Consider the following 26,731-nt stretch of genomic DNA (forward strand, 5'->3'; position numbering starts at 1 on the left):
ATTATTGTGTTTTCTTGCTGGGCCTTGGCTCACGGGTGCTACGTGGTGCAGGTAAAGGCAAAGGGAAGTTGGACCAATCCTGAGATGGAGGGCTGCGGGGTGGAATGTACATAGTCAGCTGTTCGGTTGCCATGGCCGAGGAGTGGATCAGGACAGAGATTGCCTAATTGTCTGTTTTGCCTTAATATGGCTAATACTGTATTTAGTCCTTGAATCTTTTGTAAACGATTTTAATCTTAACATTTTTGGGATCCCGTGTAAATAGGAAATGTTTCTTTATGAAAAATGTGACTTTTGAGACCAAAACATCTTAACCCTAGTACCATTATAGTTTCAGTAACACGTTCTTAATTAAATGACTTGATTAGCAAGTCTAGCACTTTATAAACACACAGTGTAACAGTCTTGGCTATCCAGGACGTTACATCTACCCCAGGGTGGTCGGCCCCAGTGTGTCCAAGAGAGTGGTCGGCCTGACCCCTACCCCAGGGGTGGTCGGCCCCAGTATGCCCAAGGATTCCTAGGGCTGGTCAGCCTTAGCAGGTCCAAGAGCCCTAGGGCTGGTTAGCCTGACCTCTACCCCAGGGGTGGTCGACCCCAGTGTGTCCAAGAGAGTGGTTGACCTGACCCCTATCTCAGGGGTGGTCGGCCCAGTATGCCCAAGGATCCCTAGGGGTGGTCGGCCTGACATGCTCAAGAACCACCTGGGTGGTCGACCCACCCTATTCTTCATAGGTTGGTCGTCTCAAACCCCCAAGTACACTTCACTGAGAAATACTCACTCTCGTTCAACCTGAGATCATCAGGCCTAGCACCCAGAAGGTCACAGGCCTAGCACCCAAGCCCCGGTCATCGGGCCTAGCACCTAAGTCTCACATACCAACAAAGACTTAACATCTTCCTCAAAGGTTTTTATCGTGCATTATCTACCACGATCTAGAGAAACAGCGAGAAGACCCACGATCTCATAATCATGGGGAGGTGGACACGTGTCTCTACTACCTGATAATCGTGTACCAAACCACGATCCCAGTACTACTGGTCATGTAACAATCCCTGGGTACTATAAATAAAGGACCCAGGGCTTCATTTCAAAGGGTTACTTTTTCTGGAATTTGGAAGAACTAAAGAACATTTGGGGAGAAATTCTGGGAAATACTTTGGTTCAACTGTGTAATTGTTGCGTGATTCAATACTAAAAGCTAAGTGGATTAGGTCATTACTGTTCATCAGAACAGGGCTGAACCACTATAAAATTCATGTGTGTTTATTTAAGATGATCGTACTCTGTCATTTGTTCAATTTATTTTATTCAAAAGGTGTTGTATACTATACATACGACCGTTGACCAATTTCACAGGTCAACATATGTAATACCAATAAATGATTATGGTAATCATTCTGGGGCTTGCAGCCCTAATCAGATAGTGAGTCACACTTTGGGCTTCGCACCCTAATAAGATAAGTGACTATTAAGTCATACTCTGAATAGTTGACTAATAATTCTATCTCTGGATAGATGACCAATAAGTCTATCTCTGAATAGATAACTAATAATTCTATCTCTTGGGCTTTGCACCCTAAGCCACGTGACATTTAGTCACCTGAGCCTTTTGGCCCCAACTCTACATAACTGGCCTTTAGACTAGACAAGCGCTTTTATTTTTCATCGAACTTGGGGTCGGTCAAGCATTTCATGCTCATGTCGTTCTTAACACTTAAGCCAATACCATATGACCAGTTCTCATATCACCGCTGAACTTGAATGATAAGTCATAGCTTTAGGATCAATACTAAACACCATTGTCGTTCTCTGACTAATAAGTCAGTAACATACACAGATAAGTAAAGCTGCTATGCATTTACTATGCAATCAATGTCAATATATATAGACACTCAACATGCTTCATCAATAACCATGTATGTCACATACTGGGTGCAGATTTCTTACATCTGGTTCGAGCGAGAAATAATAAAAGAACGACCTTTGAGAACGATCGGCCCTTAAGTTCCTTAGCAGTCACCTAGTCATAACCAAATATGGAATTCCATTAATAAAAATAAATAATAAAAGGTTCATAATCTAAAACCTCGCTCCTAGGGCCTCGAATCGTATTGAAACGGTTAATAGATTCGGTCCCGAGCCTTAGGAAATGAAACCCCGAGCCTAAACCCTTGAAAAACTCCTTCCTGGCATAAAAGGAAGTGGCGGGCCGTGACTTGGTCTAGTGAGTTGCGGCGCACCCCTAAGATAGATAGCAATCTGTCTGGGGTACTAGGGGCAGGCCGCGACTTGGCCTAGTGAGTCGCGGCGTGCCTGCCTAACAGAGCCCAGGGGAGGCTCTAGCTTGGGTCCAAGTCGCGACTTGCATGAACTTGGTAGCGACTTGACCTAGCTCCCCTGCCCATCTTCTCAATTCAAACCAGCCAAAATCTTCATCAATTAAATCCCAAAATCACACCCAAGCATCACCACAACATATCCATCATTCAACCAACAAAACCTAAGCTTTATAACACTTAAAACCTCATCAAATTCCCAACTACTCAATCCAAAATATCAACTAAAATCCAAATGAAAAACCAAGAACTTGAACTGAAATCTTACCTTAAACTCATAATTGAATCCCCTTCAATTGTTGAACTAAGGTCCTAAGTCTCCAAACCTTGATCTCCTTGCTTGAATCCTTAGGTTAAGCTTCAAAATTCCAAAGGAAAGGAGAGAAAGAGAGATGATCGAGAGGTAGAAGGAAAGAGGCTCTGTTTTGGCTACTGAAATCTTCTACAACCAGCCACTTAAATCTATCCCATGGTTAAAAGACCAAAATTCCCTAAGCCCATTTAACTCCTAAACAACCACTGAAGGGCAAAACAGTCATTTCCCACTTATCCCGCGAATTATAATTAACGTCCTCCAATTCCCGTTATTCTCAATATTCTCAAATAATAATTAAATCATATCCCATTACCCATTCATTCCCGGTAATGTACTAAGCATCAAATTACCTCTAGGCTCACCCTGAGCCCGGAAATTAATTCCGTTATGACAAAACCACTAATTTGCACTCTAGGATCATCTTATGTCGAATAGCTCGAACAAATCCACATTATAATGTGGTCTCATCCATAAATCATAGACATGCACATAAATATACAGATATGCAATTATCATCATATATTTCACATAGTAATGCATTTAATCACATAATGGCATAATAAATCAATTATGGCCCTCCTGGCCCTCCTAATGCAAGCATTAAGCCACATTAGGGATTTTGGGACATTACAATCCTCATGTGAGATATACAAGGTATACGCATCTATTTACCGAGTTTTTCAGAAACTATAAATATATTGAGAAATAAAAGCTAGAAGGAAAGGCTAAGAAATGAAAAAGATAACAGTTTTTACCTGGTTGAGGCGTTAATAAGTCTTAGTCCACAAGTCACTAGTATTAGGCTTTAGAGAGTTTAACAATGGAAGTTTTCTGCAAGTTCAGCAATGTTTTGCTTACAAGAGAAAACGACGATCCTAGCTATAGTGCATGAATGACCCTATTTATAGGCAGTCATGTGACTTGGGCCAGAGTTGTAACACCCTGGACAACCAAGACCATTACACTGTGTGTTTATAAATGTGCAAGACTTGCTAATCAAGTCGTTTAATTGAAAACCTGGCCCTAAAGTCATACTCGAGTTAGAGTTAAAAGATTTGGTCATAAATGGTTAATTTTTCATTTAAATAAATGTTTAGCACATGGGATCCTAAAAACAGGGTTAAAGGACAAATTTACAAAATTTTGAAAGTCATATACATTCACAAGCCACTCTAATGGCAAAATACGTATTTCAGGTTTTCCTGTCCCTGTATTATCTCTCGGTCGTGGCGGACGAGCAACTGAATATGTACATCTCGCCCTCAAAGCTCTCCAACTCAGGATTGGTCCACCTTACGCTTGCCTTTACCTGCACCACGTAGCACTCGTGACCCAAGGCCCAGCAAGAAAACCATATAGCATAGCATAAACAATATAGACAATCAAATGATCCATAAAGCAGTTGACTAGGTATTCAGTATGTTATAACATACACATAATCAGTGATGGAAATCAATGAATCACAAGCCATTCACCCCAGTATTCAACAAACCATAAACATCATATTAACAATAATAAACATATCATAACCATTATATGATACTCATAGTACCCTCTATTTAACCCACTGACTCCGGCTTGCTTAGGCCTAGCTCAGTGATTATTTAGCAGACCTCAGCTCTCAGTGGCCGAGCCGCGTCCTGTGCACAAATATCAGTCCCGACACTCTTAGGTCATTTATTTCATGCTCACATGGCATATCATAATCATACAATATCTATATTCAAATATAGGGAACCTTAATCCCAACATAGCCGTACAAGGGTGCAGTTTCCTTACCTTCAATTTCCGAGCGGAGAAAGTGAAATGGTTCCGAGCACGATCCTTAGCCCCAAGCCTTGGCAATAAACCTAGTCACAAGGGCCAATGATATCCATCAACTTCCAATTGAAATAAAAAACCTAGGAGACAGAAACTAGCCTCTATGACCTTCATTTATACTAAACCGGGTAGTAGAAATTGTCTCGAGTGCCTATGTTCGAACCCCCCGAGTCCTACCAATTCTTGAAACCATTCTAAGGCAAAAATCCTCATGTGGGTCGCAACATGGCTTAGTTGGTCGCGACTTGCCCCAAGTCAGAGAGCAAGCACCCCATCCAAAAGGGGAGGCGGGTCGTGACTTGGCCTAGTCAGTTGCGGCGACCCCCCAAGTCAGAGACACCCTCCAAGCCAAAATAGCCATACGCTCCGCGGCGCACCCCCTTCGAACCCAGAAAATCTGGGTTTTCACTCCATTCTTCCCAGCCAAGAACACCAAGAACTAACCCATAATTTCCCCAACCAATCTCTTCAATTCAACCCCAATTCAACTACGAATTCAATACCATAACACCCATTTTAATCCCCAAAATCTTAGCAACAAAATCAAAGTAATTATCCCAATTCATCAACTAATACCACCCAAGAAACTCAATCAAAATCCAACCAAAATTCAAAGGTAAGAAGTCAGAATTTTACCTCAATCATAACCAACTTCTCACAAGCTTCAACCTCCAAATTCTAAGCTTAAACCCCCTATTTCCAGAGCTTCAATTTATCTGAATTCCCATCAAAATTCTAGAATAAGCACATGTTTAAGCCTCAAACTACTTAGCTTAACACAGAGAAATTACAATAGAAACCTTACCTCAACTATGGTTGAAGCCACACCAATTCCAGCTTCAATTCCTAGAATTTTCCCTCTATTTTCTAGCTCCAATTCTAGCTTGAACCCACTTAATTTCCAGCTTAAACTCCAAGATGATCACCTCCACTTCCTTCAGAGAACCCAGCCAAAAGCTTTACTTCTGCCCCTTTCTTCTTTTCCCTTAGCTTTAATCCAAAAGAGAGCAAGTGAGAGAGATAGAGAGATACGTGGGAGATGAGAGAGCGTGAGCTGAAAGAGTTTTCTTTTTCTTTCTTTCCTTAAATTATTCCACCACCTTCTACCTGCTTCTAAAAATTCTGAGTATAACACTAAAGCAAAAAGACCCTATTGCCCTTCCAACATAACACTTAATCTATTAATCAATCTAAATGTATAATGGTCATTGCTCCCAATTCCCGCTAATTCCTCAAGTGTTCCTAACATATATCAATTAATCCTGTCATTCAATTAACTTCCAATTATTAATCCAATATCTAATAATCCCCGATATATTTTCTAAATTCCTGAAAATACCCCAGGCTCCCCGGAGCTGGGTTTAAATCTCCACCATGACTATTTCGCCAATTCGCACACTAGAACCGTCTCGAGCCATATACTGCAAATATATCCACATAATAATGTGGTCTCAACAATGTATTACATATAATTGCATTTATGCCCTCAATGTGCCAAAATTTCAAATATGCCCTTATAAGATAAACAGGGCCCACATGCATATTAAATACTCATAAACATGCATTTCACACGTCCACATAATCATATCATTATGCATTTAATCATTTAATCACACATAAACCAATTATGCCCCCCAACACATTAATCAAGGCCCTTAAGCCTTATTAGTAATTTTGGGTCGTTACATCTATCCCCTCCTACTGAGAATTTCGTCCTCGAAATTTACCTGAATAACTCGGGATATTGATTCTGCATCGCTGACTCAAGCTCCCAGGTCACTTCCTCGACCTTGCTATTCCTCCATAACACTTTAAATAGAGAAATCTTCTTATTCCGTAGAACCTTGTCTTTCCTGTCTAAGATCTGAACCGGTCGCTCCTCACAAGACAAATCTGTCTGCAATTCCAATTCTTCATATTTCAACACATGTGTTGTATCTGAGACGTACTTCTGAAGCATAGAAATATGGAAAACGTCATGAACTCCTAACAACGATGGTGGCAAAGCTAATTTGTAAGCCACCTGCCTGATCCTCTCCAAGATCTCGAAAGGTCCAATTAATCTAGGGCTTAGCTTGCCCTTCTTGCCAAACCTTCTCACCCCTCGCAGTGGTGAAACCTGTAGAAACACGTGGTCCCCTACCTGGAACTCCACGTCCCTACACTTAGAATCAGCGTAGCTTTTCTGTCTGCTCTGAGAAGCGAGCATTCGAGCTAGAATTTTCTCGATAGCCTCATTAGTCTTCTGAACCATGTCTGGTCCCAAATACCTCCTCTCACCCATCTCATCCCAATGAATGGGTGATCTACATCTCCTCCCATATAATATCTCATATGGAGCTACCCTAAGACTTGATTGATAACTATTTTTATTCGAAAATTCAATCAACGGGAGATACTTACTCTAAGACCCCTCAAAGTATATCACGCACGCTCTGAGCATGTCCTTCAATACCTAAATCGTTCTCTCAGACTATCCATCAGTCTGAGGATGGAAGCCCGTGTTGAACTTCAACTGAGTCCCCAAAGCCTTCTGCAATCCACCCCAAAACTTGGAAGTAAAGATAGGATCCCGGTCTGACACTATAGACTTAGGAACCCCATGGAGACGTACAATCTCTCTCACATACAACTGTGAATACTGATCCACAGTATAAGTCGTCTTCACTGGCAGAAAGTGAGCTGACTTGATGTATCTGTCTATTATCACCCACACCGAATCGCGTAGCCCCACTGTCCTGGGTAAACCTCCCACAAAATACATCGTAATATCCTCCCATTTCAACTCGGGAATACCCAAAGACTGTAGTAACCCTATTGGCCGCTGATGCTCAGCCTTCACCTGCTGACAGGTCAAACACTTGGCCACGTACTCCATCAAATCCTTCTTCATCCCAGGCCACCAATACAACATCTGTAGATCTTGATACATCTTTGTGGTGCCTGGATGGAGTGAGTACGGTGTAGTATAGGATTCATCCAGTGTCTCACGTATAATCCCCATATCAGCTGGAACACAGATCAAACCCTGATACCGTGGCAAACCAACCTCAGAGATGGACTAGTCCTTAGCCACTCCTGCTAAGACATTCCCTCTAACTTCCTGCAACTGTGCATCTACTAACTGACCTTCCTTAATCCGCTCTAGTGGGGTCAATAGAAAAGTAATATTGACCAACCGGCCCACCACCAACTCTATTCGCGCTCTGGACATCTCCTTTGCCAATTCTCTTGATATCTTAGTAGAATTAAACAACTGTCCCGGGCTTCTCCGGCTCAATGCATCCGCCACTACTTTGGCTTTTCCTGGGTGGTAAAGAATGGCACAGTTATAGTCCTTTACCAACTCCAGCCAATGCCTCTGCCTCATGTTCAGGTCCTTCTGGGTGAAGAAGTACTTCAAACTCTTGTGATTGGTGTATATCTCACAATTCTCTCCATACAAATAATGTCGCCATACCTACAGTGTGAACACCACCGCTGCCAATTCTAAATCATGGGTAGGGTATCGCTGCTCATACTCCTTCAGCTGTCGTGATGCATAAGCTATAACCTTCTCATTATGTATCAACACACAGCCCAAACCCAACCTCAACGCGTCACAATATACCACAAACTTTCCTCCCTCCGAAGGAAGACTCAACACAAGTGCTGTAATAAGTCGTCGCTTCAATTCCTGAAAGCTATTCTCACATTTATCTGACCAGACGAACTTCAAATTCTTCCGTGTTAATTCTGTCATCGGTGCAGCAATCTTCGAAAACCCTTCCACCGTCTGTAGTAACCCGCTAATCTGAGGACACTTCTAACCTTTGAGGCGTTCCTTGGCCTCGGCCAATCTCTCACTACCTCCACCTTAGATGGATCCACCTTAATCCCATCCTCGCCAACAATATGTCCAAGGAAGGTCACTTCTGGTAGCCAAAACTCACACTTCATAAACTTGGCGTACAACCGATGCTCTCTTAATCTCTGCAAGACCTGTCCAAGATGTCGCTCGTGCTTGCCTTTGAACTGGAGTATACTAGGATGTCATTGATGAAGACAATCATAAACTGATCCAAGAAGTCCTTGAACACCTTGTTCATTAGATCCATAAAGGCTGCTGGAGCATTGGTCAAACCGAAGGACATGACCAGAAACTCATAGTGCTCATACCTCATTCGGAAAGCTTCTTCAGTATATCCTTATCCTTGATCCCCAGCTAGTGATAACCAAATCGAAGATCAATCTTCGAGAATACCATCTTTCCTTGTAGCTGATTAAACAAGTCGTCGATCCTTGGTAGAGGGTACTTATTCTTGATGGTCAACTTGTTCAACTCTCTGTAGTCTATACACATCCTTAGTGTCTTGTCCTTCTTCTTCACAAACAAAACTGGAGCACCCATGGCGAGTAGATAGGACTGATAAACCCCAAATCCAGAAGCTCCTGTAACTGTATCTTCAATTCCTTCAGTTCTGCTGGTGCCATCCTATATGGTGCCCTTGACACTGGCTCTATCCTCGGCGCTAACTTAATAACAAACTGAATCTCCCTGTGCGGCGGCAATCCTGGTAAATCCTCAGGGAACAGATCCAAGAACTCATGAACTAATGTAGTCTCTCCCGGCCCTGTTGGCAACACTCTGGTAGTATCCACCACACTAGGCAGGAACCCTATACATCCTCCCTGTAATAGGTCCCTAGCTCTCAGCGCTGATATCAAGGGTATGCGGGGTCCACATACCGCCCCCACAAAAATAAAGGGATCCTCTCCCTCAGGCTCAAAGGGTGCCATCTTCTTCCTGCAATCAATGGTAGCCCCATATCTGACGAGTCAATCCATCCCTAGAATCATGTCAAAGTTTTCCATACCTAACTCAATCAAGTCTAGTGATAGCTCCCTACCATCAACCATCACTGGCAGTGCTCTAATCCATCTCCTAGAAACTACCAGTTCCCCTATAGGCAATATAGTCTCGAACCCCGCAATACAGTACTCACTAGGTCTACACAATCTATCAATCACCTTACTAGAAACAAATGAATGTGGAGCACTAGATTCAATCTATACAGTAAAAGGAGAGCCAATGCTAGAAAGCTTATCTGTCACCACCGAGGGACTAGCCTCGGCCTCTGCCAGCGTCAAGGTGAACACTCGAGCTGGAATCAAGCTGTCCACCTTCCCTGCTTCCCCTTTCTTCACTATTGGGCAGTCCTTCTTGAGGTGTCCCACCACCCCGTACACATAACAGGCCTTGGCCCGACATTCGCCCGGATGGCATCTTCTGCACCTCGTGCACTCTGGGTAGCTCCTCAATGTGTCACTGCCTCCCTGGCGAGCCACCTTGAGCACCCCGACCCCTCCTATCAGGACCAGCAGTGGTCGAAGTGTCAGGGGTCTTCCTCTTCATATCACTCGAGCCCCCGCCCCTACCAGACCCAAAATATGGAGGCACCGCCCTACGAACCTCCCGTCTCGCAACGTTCTCCCTCCAAATCTCGTTCTCCGCTTCCTCAGCAATAAGAGCCTTCTCAACAGCCTGGGCATAAGTCGTCCCCCCAGGTACTGTTGTAATTCTCACATCTCGAGCTATCATAGCATTAAGTCCTCTAATGAATCTGTCCTGCCTAGCTGAATTAGTAGGCACAAGATCTAGTGCAAACATCAGAGCGTACTCTGTAACTGTCATATTGCCTTGTACCAACCACACAAATTCATTCACTTTCGCTGCCCTGACGACAACGTTATAATACTTCTCACTGAACAAATCCTTGAATCCATCCCAACCCAGAGTACTAACATCTCTAGTCTGTGATGCCACTTCCCACCAAATGCGGGCATCCTCTCTCAGAATATATGTAGCACAGGCCACCCGGTCATTACCTTCTACCCTCATGAAATCTAGGATAGAGGTAATCATACTCATCCACTGTTCGACCTTCAGTGGATCTGGTCCTCCCTCGAAGGTTGGAGGATGATGCCTCCCAAACCGCTCATACAATGGCTCCCACCTATTCCCAACCTCAGGTGACTGAACAGCTGGTACCATAACAGGTGTCACAATAGGTGCAACACTCTGAAGTTGGGCTTCCATGTCTGCAAGTATCTGTTGCCAGTTCTCAGGGGCTGGAAGAGGGTTCTGGCCCTGGTCATCATCTCTAGTCTCAGACCCAGTGCCGGCTAGTCGTATAGATCGCCTTGGACGCATAGCTATGCAAGTTAATCTGCAATAAATGACTCGGGAGTTAGACTATGATGACATGGTAACAATCTTTCCATGATCCACCATTGGAACTCAACCAATCATAAACAATTAGATATAACAATTATCCAAATATTCATCCACATGCAACAACAACGCTAATAAGCATGTCTCAATATCATCACACAACAGTCAAGGGCCAGACCCTATCAGTATCTAATGCTCCCTATTAATCATACAGATTAAAGCATTCATATTCCTTTCAAACACTTAGCACATAAGCACGAATATAAAATTAGCAAACCCTGAGTCGATCTTATCTTTAGCGGTGAGTGTACATGTCTAGCTAGTCATCAGGAACCCTTAAACTTAGATCGCTCTGATACCAAGTTATAACGCCTTGGATAACCAAGATTGTTACACTGTGTGTTTATAAATGTGCAAGACTTGTTAATCAAGTCGTTTAGTTGAAAACCTGACCCTAAAGTCATACTCGAGTTAGACTTAAAAGATTTTGGTCATAAACGGGTAATTTTTCATTTAAATAAATGTTTAGCACATGGGATCCCAAAAACAAGGTCAAAGGACAAATTTACAAAATTTCGAAAGTCATATACATTCACAAGCCACCCTAATGGCAAAATACGTATTTCAGGTTTTCCTGTCCCTGTACTATCCCTCGGCTGTGGCAGACGAGTAACTGACTATGTACATCCCGCCCCCAGAGCTCTCCAACTCAGGATTGGTCCACCTTACCCTTGCCTTTACCCACACCACGTAGCACCCATGAGCCAAGGCCCAACAAGAAAACCATATAGCATAGCATAAACAATATAGATAATCAAATGATCCATAAAGCAGTTAACTAGGTATTCAGTATGTTCAAACAGACACATAATTAGTGATGGAAATGAACGAATCACAAGCCATTCACCCCAGTATTCAAAAAGCCATAAACATCAGATTAACAATAATAAACATATCATAACCATCATATGATACTCAGGGTACCCTCTATTTAACCCACTGACTCCGGCTTGCTTAGGCCGAGCTCAGTGATTATTTAGCTGACCTCAGCTCTCAGTGGTTGAGCCGCGTCCTGTACGCAAATATCAGTCCCGACACTCTTAGGTCGTTTATTTCATTCTCACATAGCATATCATAATTATACAATAGCTGTATTCAAATATAGGGAACCTTAATCCCAACATAGCCACACAAGGGTGCAATTTTCTTACCTTTAATTTATGAGCGGAGAAAGTGAAATTGTTCCGAGCACGATCCTTAGCCCCGATCCTTGGCGAGAAACCTAGTCACAAGGGCCAATGGTATCCATCAACTTCCAATTGAAATAAAAAACCTAGGACACAGAAACTAGCCTCCGGGACCTCCATTTCTACTAAACCGGGTAGTAGAAATTGTCTCGAGTGCCTAGGTTCGAACCCCCTGAGTCCTACCAATTCTTGAAACCATTCTAAGGCTAAAATCCTCAGGCAGGTCGTGACTTGGCTTAGTGGGTCGCAACTTGCCCCAAGTCAGAGAGCAAGCACCCCATCCAAAAGAGGAGGCGGGTCGTGACTTGGCTTAGTCAGTTGCGGCGAGCCCCCAAGTCAGAGACACCCTCCAGGCCAAAATAGCCATACGCTTCGCAGCGCGCCCCCTTCGAACCCAGAAAATATGGGTTTTCACTCCATTCTTCCCAGCCAAGAACACCAAGAACTAACCCATAATTTCCCCACCAATTCTCTTCAATTCAACCCCAATTCAACTACGAATTCAGTACCATAACACCCATTTTAATCCCCAAAATCTTAGCAACAAAATCAAAGTCATTATCCCAATTCATCAGCTAATACCACCCAAGAAACTCAATCAAAATCCAACCAAAATTCAAAGGTAAGAAGTCAGAATTTTACCTCAATTATAACCAACTTCTCACAAGCTTCAACCTCCAAATTCTAAGCTTAAACCCCCTATTTCTAGAGCTTCAATTTATCTGAATTCCCATCAAAATTCTAGAATAAGCACATGTTTAAGCCTCAAACTACTTAGCTTAACACAAAGAAATTACAATGGAAACCTTACCTCAACTATGGCTGAAGCCACACCAATTCCAACTTCAATTCCTAGAATTTTCCCTCTATTTTCCAGCTCCAATTCCAGCTTGAACCCACTTAATTTCCAGCTTAAACTCCAAGTTGATCACCTCCACTTCCTTCAAAGAACCCACCCCAAAGCTTAACTTCTGCCCCTTTCTTCTTTTCCCTTAGCTTCAATCCAAAAGAGAGCAAGTGAGAGAGAAAGAGAGATATGTGGGAGATGAGAGAGGGTGAGCTGAAAGAGTTTTCTTTTTCTTTCTTTCCTTGAATTATTCCACCACCTTTTATGTGCTTCTCAAAATTCTGAGTATAACACTTAAACAAAAAGATCCTATTGCCCTTCCAACATAACACTTAATCTATTAGTCAATCTAAAGGTATAATGGTCATTGATCCCAATTCCTACTAATTCCTCAAGTGTTCCTAACATTTATCAATTAATCACGTTATTCAATTAACTTCCAATTATTAATCCAATATCTAATAATCCCCAATATATTTTCTAAATTCCTGAAAATACCCCAGGCTCCCCCGAGCCAGGTATAAATCCCCGTCGTGACTATTTCGCCAATCCGCTCACTAGAACCGTCTCGAGCCATATACTGAAAATATATCCACATAATAATGTGGTCTCAACAATTTATCACATATAATTGCATTTATGCCCTCAACGTGCCAAAATTTCAAATATGCCCTTATAAGCTAAACAGGGCCAACGTGCAGATTTAATACTCGTAAACATGTATTTCACATATCTACATAATCATATAATCATGCATTTAATCATTTAATCACACATAAAACAATTATGTCTTTATGGCAAACTAATCAAGGCCCTTAAGCCTTATTAGTAATTTTTTATCGTTACAAGACCAATCCATGCCCAATAAGGATATAATTATAAGTGCTCGCTAACGGAGCTATAATACAAGAATGTAACATGAATAAAGGTTGTTAATCTAGACCCATTGGGTCGGTTTAGGCATGGTAGAGCCTTACAACTGCCCTTTGTAAATTGGCAGAAACTGATCCACGTGGGCTACCAAGGGGATCCTGAGGACAGGATCTGTCAGAGTAGTAGCAGTACCGTTTCGTAGGAACATTGTACGTTTCGTGCGTAGCCCATTCTACAAGTTAGTCAGGGAGACCAACTACTGGATTTCTCAGGGACACGTACCTGTAGGAAAGACTAGGCTTATTCTACCTAGATCTGTGGTCCAGGTTCATTTACCGATGTCCAGGTTTGTTTACCAAGACCCGGGTTCATTTACCAGAGCAGGGATCTTGATGGTGGGTTAGAGCATTGGCAATGGACCCAGAGACCTCATCTGAATCCCACTCGATGGGATCCGTCTCCCAGAATGGATCGTCTGCCACCATAATTTATATCTCGAAGGATAGAGATTAGGTGTGCTAGGGAAGGTGGTTCGGGTCTGCATCTCAATTATGGCCCCTTTACTATGCTCGTGCTACTCGCCAGTTATTGGGCTCGACATGGTTTGGGCCAACAGGGTTTGGTTCTCATTGTTCACTGGGGCCTGGTTGGGTCTGGGCCTCCCCTGAGAGCCCATGGAACCCATAAACATAGAAGAATTTAGATAAAATTTCACAAAAGAAATCAAATTCTCTTTTGCAGCTTTTGTTACCTGTTCATTATCACAAGTAATGATAAAATGTGATGGCCATGCAACAAAACTGTTGAGTGCATGAACCACATGGGTCATCTCATCCCCAATTTTTTAGCAAGGTAGTTTTGCACTCTGATCTAGACATTTATCAATAGTAACACAATAGTTACCACACTCTAATTTGACCCCATGTACTTCGCCTTTGGTAGCCATCACTCGTCCAAGAGTCACAACATCACCACATTGTCCAACATATAATTTGCACTTAACATCTTTCTGCAATGATGTAATTGTTAGAATAAGTTTAATTATCATTTCTTAAATAATAAAAGAGAATATAGCTTTGGTTGGTTAGCATGAATAGTAGGGGGTGTCTCATACGAAGGGGTAATATCAATTTGTGCCTCAACTTCTGAAGTAGAGTGAATCAGTGCCTCAACTTGTGGAGTTGAGTGAATCGGTGCCTCAACTTCTGGGGTTGAGTGAATCAGTGCCTCAATTTCTAGTGTATTTACGCGAGAGTGGCTACCAAAGCTAGACTCTGGCCTCGAACTCAACCTGGGTGCTCAGCAGTTCCCAAAACTTGTGTCAAGATATCATTCGTTCCATTCTCAATGAGTTTGCCCTCTTTTCTTTGCTCAACCATATCTACCTGTAAAAAAATTATTTAATTACTTAGGGTCTTATTGGTTCGTGATTAAAAAATTGTATTTTCAAAAAGTGTGATTCTGAAATAAAAATTTGAATTTAGTGACTGAAAATATATTTCTAAAAATATGATTTGTTCACTATCTATAAATTATTTTTGAGTTTTAAAAAATTGAATATGTGATTGGTAGAATATCTGAAAATATAACAGAAATAGAATATGTAATTGATAGAACTAAATCTAAAAATTATTTTATTTTAATTATTTTTTTAACAAATGTTATATGATATTAAAATTTCATTTACCAATAAATTATGTAATAATAGTTCACATAATTTTTTTAATGAAATTATATATTTTTTCTAATTGACTAAACTCCAAATTATTTGCATCTATTTAATCGTTATATACTTAAAAAGTATAATGTTAATAATATCAAGACCTTAGATCAAGACAAGGTCTTAAGGAATTCGAAACTGAAATGAGATTAATAATAAAACTGCAAAAAAGTCCTGAAATAACTTGTCAAATATTAACCCAAATTTCAGGTCATTATTTTCTCAAATCAAATCAAACCAGTTATAATTTACAATTATTATTAGCAAACAGACACAAAAATCATAAGACACAAGCAAACCATAAGACATAAAAACCAAAAAAATCTTCGACCCACCAAAGCAGAGATTTCCTTCCTTCCGTCTGAGGTTATTAATTGTCTTTTCTTTTGTGATGCACAGAGTCTGTATGCTTTCCAAGCTCTTCAGAAGAGTTGGAAGACTTCATCATCTTCTATTGGAATTTAAATATGCAAACAACAAAGATAACACTTGCTGAAAAATACTTGCTTATTAAGTTTCATAAACATCCTCCTAAGTCGTAAAATTTTCTCTCTGCACAAATGTATTTTGCATAACAATGTTACAAAAATTAAGCTATACATAGTACATTGCAATGAAAATTTTCAATTTATGATTTAAACAAATGATCCATATATAAAACATGAGTATATTTAATCATGAGAATTTTTTAAAGCCCAAGAAAAACTCTTGCCGAGAAGAGCATAATAACAGTGTAAAACATATTATAAATTGCACAGTGAGAGATCAGAAATTTCTTGAACTAATCAACATTTATCAAGTTAATATAATATGCTACCCGATCAAGTTAATATAATACTTGTTAGATAGATATCACATCTCTCAGCATTTGCGTAAAATGATTAGAAAATTAAATATATATCTGCACACAACGCGGAGAACAAATCAATCTAATACATATGCTATTGGAAAAAGCTTCAACCAAAGTGACCCTATTAATATCTAACACATAAAACCTTAAAAAAAAAAAAGCTACTGGCGGCACACCAAAGAAGCTAGGGTATGAAATATATCCTAAAAATTACCAGAAAGATCTAAAAAATTATATTGGATTATCAAAAGAGATTTCATTAGAACAATAAACACTCATTTCGTGTATATATATATTCGACCAGTATTAACGAAAAAGAAAAAGGAGATTTACCATTAGAGTGACCAGGGATCGAAGACTTGTGAGTGATGGTGAACAATCTTGAGCATACAACTAGGTTTGTGTGACGATGAACAAGAATGAAGAAGAAGAAGAAGAAGCAAACGATGAAGAAGATGTGAAGGGGGAGCTAAATGAGATTAGGGGAAACAAGCGAGAAAGGGTTGAAATATGTTTTTCTTTTGGGTTTTGGATAAATGAATTGAATTCTAAAAAAACGTGAAATAGTCGTTTCCATTCCTAAATAACACTGAAGCTCTCTGTTTGGGGTCCCGATCGATTGCCCTCGGGTGTTGAACCTCAAATGGCGTTTGATTCCTTTTATTTTATCTGCTATAATCTTTGCCAATCGCACTATGCCTCGTGTACACTTATGTGTGTCTTGCTTTTACCTTCTGCATTCTCTTCACCATTATCCCCTTCCTTGTGGTCATGAACATCCATGGAATCAACACTGGTCGGCGCATCTATGGAATCAATAACAACCTGGTTGTCGAGATCACCCTCTAAGTGCTCCTCAAAATGATCATCAGATAGGTCCATGAACCTGTCAACATAGGAAACACAAAATACATTACAACATAGGAAAAGGTACAAGTGTGACAAAATTTTATGATTAATATTGTAAATTTAAAGTAAAAGATAATATGTTGTGTCATTAATAAAAATGAAATCTTACAATCCAGATTCCATCACTGTCTTTTCTTACATATGGCCTAACAGTTGCTTCAACTCCCTCAAACTCAAGGATATTACCACTCTTTTTAATAAGTTTGTAATTCACCGAAGTTACATTGATCGTCATCGTCCACTTTGTATCTTGGTTGTGAAGCAAGCACTATTGACCATCTTGATGAAGTAGGATAATCAACATAGAAAACTTGTTTAGCTTGAGTTACCATTGTAAATGAGTCTTCTTTATGCCCTATTTTATTCAAATCAACTTTAATGAAGGCTAACCTTTCTTTCTCCAAACTATGTTTGCTATCCACCCAATCACACTTAAACATCGTCATCCTAAATTCACGGTAATCAAGCTCCCATATTTCTTGGATGACACCATAAAACTTCATGTCACAATATATAGGGTTCTTATCACGAGCACTAGACACGTGTAGGGTATGAGCTACAATACTTACACCACTATTTTGAGTGACCCTAACATCATCACGGGCTTTAGTGTTGAACCTACACCTGTTAATAACAAATGCATAGTGCTTAATTGCCGCTTACGTTGGACCTAATGAAAGCCATCTCAAATTTCAGTTACTTCATGCAACTCTTTGGTCAACTCTTTTTAAATCTGCATTAATGAATAATACTTTAATAACACCTTACCAAGAAACCAATGTTGAACCTAAAGTAAAAAAACAACCTTATTAAGAAACCAATGTCGAAAGGCATGATGATGCTCATCTTGAATCCACTTTCTAGATTTTGTTCGATTCGCCCTATTTAGATATTGCAGATGTTCTTTGGATTATATAATATTGTTACTACAAATAATTCAAAAAAAAAAAAAAAGTCATGGTGGTGTAAAGAAGATTAAATTAAATAATTTACTTACTCTGTATAAGGTTGAACCCGTATTCTCCAACACATTTTGATGAGCAACCTCTCAATCTTCTATTTCTATTATAGTAGGTTTTCCATCGTTGATGCACTTGTTTTCATTAAATTCCTCTCTTGCTTTTATAGGAATTCCAATTGAGTCAACATCTAGCATATACTCAAAACAAAACTCAACTCCTTCTTCAGCTATATAAGATTCAATTATACAACCCTCTGGATGATTTCGACTCCGCACATAACCCTTATAAACTTTCATTAACCTCTTGAAAGGATACATCCATCGAAAACAAACTGGCCCACACAAAGTGACTTCTCTAACTAGGTGAACTGCTAAATGAATTATTATATCAAAGAAAGATGGTGGAAAATATTGTTTGAACAAGCACAAAGTCTTTGCAATTTCTAATTGAATAATATTCAACTTTGATACATCAATAACCTTAGATCAAAGGGTGTGGATGCCAAAAATCCACCAAGGAAAAAAATCTCTGGTCCCTGGTTGGAATACATGGTTAAGGGTCACTTAGTTATGTTATCAGGCTCGTGCCAATAGGTCTTACGAGACCACGTTCTGGCCAAAACTCTCAAAGCCCCATAGGTCTCTGCCTTGCTGAAGACCAAGGCACCTTACGCCCAGGCGCCACGCACCCTTGTGCCTCGCGAAGCCACCGCCTCGCATTCAGCCAAGGTGCCTCGTGCCTAGCGTCTCGGCCAGGAGGGCCTCGCGCGCTGCCACCATGTTGCGCCTTCGCGAGATCCGCGTGCCCAACGAGACCATCCCGCCGTTCATATAGCCAAGGTGCCCTGCGCCTAGCCTCTCGGCCAGGAGGGCCTCACGCACTGGCCCGCGTGCCCAACAGGACCATCCCGCCTTGCATTCAACCAAGGTGTCTTGTGCCTAGTGTCTCGGCCAGGAGGGCCTCGTGTGCTGCCACCATGCTACACCTCCACGAGACCTGCGTGCCCAACGGGACCATCCCGCCTCACATTCAACCAAGGTGCCTCGCGCCTAGTGTCTCGGCCAGGACTGCCTCGCGCGCTGCCACCATGTTGCGCTTCCGCGAGACCAGCGTACCCAACAAGACCATCTCGCCTTGCATTCAGCCAAGGTGCCTCGCGCCTAGCGTCTCGGCCAGGAGGGCCTCGCGCGCTGGCTTGCGTGCCCATCGGGACCATCCCGCCTTGCATTCAGCCAAGGTGTCTTGCGCCTAGCGTCTCGGCCAGGAGGGCCTCGCGCGTTGCCACCATGCTACACCTCCACGAGACCCGCGTGCCCAACAGGACCATCCCACCTCACATTCAGCCAAGATGCCTCGCGCCTAGTGTCTCGGCCAGGAGGGCCTCGCGCGCTGCCACCATGTTGCGCTTCCGCGAGACCCGCGTACCCAACGGGAACATCCCGCCTTGCATTTGACCAAGGTGCCTCATGCCTAGCGTCTCGGCCAGGAGGGCCTCGCGCATTGCCACCATGTTGCGCCTCCGCGAGACCCGCGTGCCTCGCGCATAGCCTCGAGGCATGTAGCTTGCTGAAGAGGCCCTATCCCATTTTGGGGGAGGTGCCACCAGCAAGATACACCTCACACGTAGGTTCCAAAGGAATTCCCAAGTATTATTACTTAGCCAAATATGGAGGAGCTCAAGACATAAATGCACCCCATTAAAGTGGTGAAGTGGATGGAATTCACATAAAGGTACAAACAAGACAAAATGAACCAAGATAGTGACAACACCCATATCCTTCAAGTAGTGGTCGTATAAGAATGGTACATGGCAAGTACCCCCTTAGCACGCCCATGAGGTTCATACCCGACAAGTAGTGGGGATGCGACATGGTACCATGGTATGAGTACTTTATAGACCCCTGACACATACTGGAGCTGACCACCACTCCTCCGACAACCCTACAACCTGCAGCTTGGATATGTAGCTCCTTGTCTCTTCGGGACCACAATGTATCAAGAGCCATTAGAGCTCACCTATATATAGAGCCTCACTTCACCATTGAAGGAGGTTGGAAAATTCATTGTATGCTGAGGCTATTAAGCAATATATGAATGTTTACTCCATTGTTGATCTGCATATATTTCTCCTTAAGTCTATTCTAAGTTGTTATCCAGCCATCTTCTTACTAACCTTTGGATTTTCCGACCTAACATCGTTGACGAATTTCTGCCGTCAACAAAAGGCATTAAAGAAAAAACACATTCTTCTAATATCATTTCTCACATGGTTTTCTAATAAGCCTTGAATAGCTATTGGAAGCATTTGCTGCATTAACACATGGCAGTCATGAGACGTTAGACCTTGTAGTCTACATTCTTTCAAGGAAACCAAATTCCGAATATTCGATGAAAAACCATCTGGCACCTTAAAACGATCATCCGCATCTCTCACCATCTCACTGTCTTTCGCTAAAATCTCTTTCATCAAATTAAGCAACTTCATGAAACTTATGTCACTCCAACCACTACCAGCTTTTAAATTGTATAATTTTACCAAAACTACCAACTTTGACATAGGTGACCCTGAAAAAATTAGTTTCTCTGCAGATGCCTAAGACCTTTAAAAATTCTTCTGGCCTATCCTCAAAACGATCATCTGCATCTCTCACAATCTCTATAAGGTCATCGAACACTTGAGCAAATTCAGTATTTTCATTGTATACTTTAATGGTAGACTCAACTTGTTCTCCATGCCATATCCACTTAGCATAAGTTTTGTTTATCCCACTGAAATACAAATTCTTTTTTATTTCCTTTATGTCCAATTTTTTCAAATTAGAACACTTTTGACATGGATAATGAACTCTCTCAGGATCCACGACATTTTTTAAAGCTATTTCAATAAAACTCTCAACTCCATCCTCATACTCTTTTGATAACCTTTCTTTCATCATCCAACTCCTACCCATTTTTTTAAAATTTAGGCAGTCTCTCCTATCAGTTTGACTAAAACCCCCTGCACGTAGAAAATTCATAGGACACAATATTTATCAATTGACATTATTATGCCTAATAAAGTAGACAATAAAAACAAACAAAAATAATATAACAAAGACAAAAACCATGGCTATATTTTGAACAGACAACACTTTCCCTATATTTGTAACCTAACTATCTGTCAATATCATTTCAAATAATTCAATCAATTAAAAAAACATTCAAGTTTTCTTCCTTATATCGTCGCAACACACAATTATATATATCACAGAACCTACCTCACTAAGATTTACAACTTCCCAACTTTTCATTATCACCACAACACACAATTATAATCTCAGAACCTACGTTATTATGGATGAATATTTAAGATATTTAAATTCCTCTAACATTTGTATAATATTAAAAAGAATAAAAAAAAGTGTACCTCTTCCAATTAATAGCAAGCTTTTCCAATGCTCCTTGCTAATTCTGCACACTAAAAATAAAATAATTTTAAAAAATATTAAGATACCAAAAAAATAGCAAACAAATTGATTTGGCACTTAGCGAATTATATAGTGACAGCTCACCCAAAACATAAAGTTAGACAATTTTTGCATAAAAAATAAAGTTTAAGTATATAAGAATTATAATGAATCGAAAAATATAAGCATTAATGCCGAATTTTTCCCAAAATTATTCGGGATGGACATGGGCCTAGCACATATGTTTTTCATACACGTGAAGTGTGTTTAGGATGATTTGTGAAAAACAGGTCATTCTATTGGTGTTATCATAGAATATTCAACTATCCTATTGAATTAATTATATACCTATATATATATATATATATATATATAGTGACAATGATATTTGTTGACTTCCACAATGATAACTTTCCTTTGGAGTGTTGTGTGTTACACATGGAAGTCTTTGTAATGTGCACTGAAAGTCTATCATGAATTCTAACAAAATACATTCAATATACTCATAAAACTGGTTTTGCTACGTTGACATCTGCTTGAATAGATTAGAGATGTTAAATACTAATATGATTCACTACGATATATATATTTGTTATGTAAGACGAGTGTAGTGTAGCTCTGTCAATGTGCATAATTGGGCTCCGTTTCAATTTTAGAACATATGATGCACCCTTCTTCTTAGAGTAATTGCTTGTGGGGTGTTACCTGTAATAGAAGTTGATTGTTATGTAATGGTGTATTTTTGTGTCAGCGGGACAATGTGTTTTGCATGGGATGAGGTGCCTTCCCTCTTCATTTATATCTGTTATAAATATTGAGTTGTTACTTAGCCAAACAAAGAAGACACTTCGATAAAGTCATGGTCCCCTGATCCCACAGTACTTTAATTACTATATATGATGGTAGTGACATATATATGACTAATGCAAACTTACAATTTTTTTCTTCTTATTGTGAACTCTCTTCCACACTAACATTTCTCATTCTCTTAAACCAATTTTTCCTTTGCCTGACAAGCTCTACAAAGTCTTAAAAAAACCAGTTAATATCGAATTCCTAAAACCATTAATCCGTTGAACACAATTTGTGAAAGAATAATAATAAAAAAAAAGAAGCCTTTTAGACTGCTCTCATATAAAGTGAAGTGTTTCAAGTGAATAATGAATTTCATATTCTATATATATTTATATAAATCTATAGTGGGAGAGGTCTAAAGTCGTCCCTGAGTTTGGATAATTTTTGGCATTGAGCTTTTTAGTTTGCACATCACTTGAATATTAATTTTAGATAATGTTAACACTAGGATTTTGCAAACTAAAATTTGTATGAACCTATGAGTATGGAATCTCAGTGAAATGAATGATCCTAAAGTTGTGGTTAAGATAATAACAAAAAAATCAGAGAAAAGTCTACTGATCATTTTGTGAACATAAGTTTTGAACTCTTTTTAAAGTCCATTTTCCCACCTTTTATAGGGATTCTTGAGTACACATTCAATTACAAATGGGAAGAGGCTGATAACATAAGCCAAATTCTTATTCATATATATATAACAACAGATTAAACAAAGGCGAGTCTTCAAATTGGTATATTATCATTCCAATTGAATTGCTCTCATTAACTACAACGTTTCTCACTCAAAAGAACAAATTATTGTAGTCAGATTTTTAATAAAAAATGCATCAAAACAAACTAATATAAAAGTTTTACCCACTCAAAATCTGAAATTAGAATATGAAATTAGTGGGTTCAAAACTATCAAAACCCTCTTCACTCAAACGCACATATAAAACAAAGATTAAAACCAAAAAAACCAATGAAATGGGAACACAAAGAAATGGAACTATTATTTCAGAAAAACCAAATAGATAGACTATTTCAGATTTTCATGAATGGGAACTATTATTTATCAAAGAAATGGAAAAAATTGAGGGAGAAATACCTTGGTGTCACTGTCCTCTAGGCTTGGTGCCGCCGGAAATGATGCAGTCGCCGGAGATGGTCCACGTCGCCGGAGACAGAGCAGGTGCGGCTGGTCTTTGTGCGGCACGTGCGGATGGCGGTTCGTCTTTGGTCTTTGCCGCAGAAAAGTGAAGGGTTTCTAATAAATGAAACCCTTTTTTTGTTTTTGTTTTTAATAAAAACCTTTGATCTTAATTGGGAAATTTCATGTTCTATCCACGATAAGTTAGTTAAATTTTTTAATATACCAACATTATTCTCTTAAATATATGATAATTTCAATTTTTTGGATAAAAATACTGATATCCCTCAAAATTCAAGAAATAACGTGTCAAATGAGAAAGCAGCATGTGGCATAACAAGTCATGGATAAATGACAATGTATTGAAAAAAAACCGATGAACAAAAATGAAAGTTGACTAAGCCTAAACCTCCTAGGGTGGTTGGCCTGGCCCCAACCCCTAGGGGTGGTCGACCTAACAAGCTTGAGAATTGATTGGGGTGGTCGGCCCACCCTATTCTTTATAGGATGGTATCCTTAAACTCCCAAATACACTTTGCTAGATAAAGTTCACGATCGTTCAAGCTGAAATCAACATACCTAGCACTCAGAAGATCAGCAGGCCTAGCACCCAGAGAGGGTCAATAGGCCTAGCACCCAGAGGGTCAATAGGCCTAGCACCCAGAATGTCATCAGGCCTAGCACCAGAAGATCAGCAGGCCTAGCACCAAGAAGATCAACAGGCCTAGCACCCAGAGGGTTAACATGCCTAGCACCTAAAAGATCATCAGGCCTAGCACCTAGAAGATCAGCAGGCCTAGCACCCAGAGGGTCATAATGCCTAGCACCCAAGCTCTAAAGGGTCATCGGGCCTAGCACCTAAGTCTCATAGACCAACCAATACTTAGCGTTTTCCAGAAGGTTTCAATCGTGCATCGTCAACCATGATCCAGAGAAACAACAAGAAGGCCCACGATTTTATAATCATGGGGAGGTGGACACATATCTCTACTCACAATGATCGTGTACCAAACCACGATCCCTAGTCTTACTAATCATATAACAGCCCCTGAGTACTATAAATAAATGACCCAGAGCTTCATTTAAGGGGTTGGTTTATGGTTGGATCTTTTTTTAGAATGATTTTGAGAGAGATATTTTATGGGGAGAAACTCTAGGCAAATTGGTAACGAGTGAATACTTCAATTCATCCGTGTAATTGTCTATCGAGTGATTCAATACCAAAGACTAAGTAGATTAGGTTATTAATGTTCATTAGAACAGGGCTGAACCACTATAAAATTTCAGTGTGTTTATTTAAGATATTAGTACTCTGTCGTATATTATATTCATTTCATTCAAAAGGTGTCGTATACTATACATACGAACGCTGGCCAATTTCTCAGGTCAACATTTTGATGCTTTCATTGAGAGTACAAAATCAAGAAACACAATTTCATCAGTTTTACAATGCCTCCAAAACCAAGTCAGACAAAGAAGACGACTCCCAAGGATTCCACCACTCAGGACCCCATCGATCTCGTTAACAAACCTCAGGTGGAGGTTGGAGATCAACCTGATGCGAAAGATCCACAAGATGCTCACCAGGAAATGATGGCGTAATTTCCGGCGAGGCAGGAGGCATTTGCTGCAGAAATTGCCCTCCAGAGGGCGACTATGGAATGACAACGGAGGGAGATAAATGAGCAGGTTCAAAGGATGATCCAGAGGGACCAGGAAGTAGACCGGAGGCACCAAGAGGCTGTTGTGGCCCTGGAGGCAGCTACTTAGTTAGCCCGAGCTAACGCTGAAGCTGCCGCTCAGGCAGTGAGGGAGGCTCAGGCCAAAGTGGCAGGGATGCAAGACAGCAGTAACAGGGAGTCCCAGGGGAGGAGTCGAACCCGAAGGACGCTCTCAGAGCCACTTTCCCATAGACAGGATGAAGAGGTGCAGTCTAAGACTGCCTCCTCCATGACTAAGAAGAATAACACTTCATCTCGGAGTAAGAATGTTACCAGGCCCCCTCCCAGGGGGACAGACGAAACGGCACAAGAGAGGAAGGTCATTGTAACATCCTGGATAACCAAGACCGTTACACTGTGTATTTGAAATAGTGCAAGACTTGCCAATCAAGTCATTTAAACAAAAATGTGATCCTAAAGTCATAATCAGATTAGGGTTAAAATATTTTTATCATAAACGGTTAATTTTCATTAAAATAGATGTTTGGTACATGGGATCCCAAAAACAGGGTTTAAAAGACAATTTACAAACTCTCAAAAGTTATATACAATTAGTGGCCACTCTAATGGAAAAATACAAGTTTTATGATTCTATCCCTGTACTTTCCCTTGGCCGTGGTGGACGAGTAGCTGACAATGTACACCTCGCCCCAGAGCTCTCCAACTCATAGTTGATCCATCTTACCCTTGCCTTTATCTGCACCACGTAGCACCCGTGAGCCAAGGCCCAGCAAGAAAACCATAGCAATAATACATAATCAATGATGATAATCAATTAATTCACCAGATATTCAACAAGCCATAGCATCAAGCTAACAACAGTAAACATTTATATTCAACAGTTTATCTCAATCAACATGCAATACTTAGGGTCAACCCATTTAGGACGCACCCTCTTTTTAATTCCACTGACTCCAACTCACTTAGGTCGAGTCCAGTGTTTGTTTAGCTCACCCCGACTCATAGTGGTCGAGCCTCGTCCTTTGCGCAAATTATCATCCCCTGACTCTCTTAGGCCTTTCATTTCCATATGCCAAATCATTCATTCAGCCATACGATGTACATATTCAAGTATTGGGAAATCAGCCCTGGTACAACCACTCAAGCGTGCAGTTTTCTTACCTTTAATTCTGAACAGAGATAATGGTATGGTCCCGAGCACGATCCTTACCCCCGATCCTTGGCGATAAACCTAGTCACAGTGTCCAATGGGTAATTATTAACTTCCAATCCAAATAAAAACTTAGGATATAAAAACTAGCCTCTGGGACCTCAATTTCTACTAAACCAGGTAGTAGAAATTGTCTCGAGCGCCTAGGTTCGAACCCTCGAGCCTTAACAATTCTAGAAAACATTCTAAGGCTAAAATCCCTAGGCGGGTCAAGACTTGTCCCCAAGTCAGAGAGCAAGGACCCAAGCCAAAGGGGGGGGGAGGGCGTGACTTGGCTTAGTGGGTCGCGGCGTGCCCCCATCTCAGAGAG

General features: G+C 40.7%; 1 long non-coding RNA gene across 2 annotated transcripts; it reads right to left on the minus strand.

The window, feature by feature from the left end:
• Nucleotides 1–15,501: 15,501 nt before the first annotated feature.
• LOC133782561 (uncharacterized) lies at nucleotides 15,502–23,667 on the minus strand. Of its 2 annotated transcripts, none has more exons than XR_009870584.1 (4): nucleotides 23,488–23,667; nucleotides 21,506–21,556; nucleotides 16,562–17,114; nucleotides 15,502–15,829 (listed from the first exon to the last, which is right to left on the minus strand). It is a non-coding gene; the product is annotated as an uncharacterized LOC133782561 (long non-coding RNA). The 2 variants fall into 2 exon arrangements; XR_009870585.1 differs by having other exon boundaries at nucleotides 15,502–15,930.
• Nucleotides 23,668–26,731: the final 3,064 nt, after the last annotated feature.

This window comes from Humulus lupulus, chromosome 6 (genome assembly GCF_963169125.1).
Source record: "Humulus lupulus chromosome 6, drHumLupu1.1, whole genome shotgun sequence".
Lineage (NCBI taxonomy): Eukaryota > Viridiplantae > Streptophyta > Magnoliopsida > Rosales > Cannabaceae > Humulus > Humulus lupulus.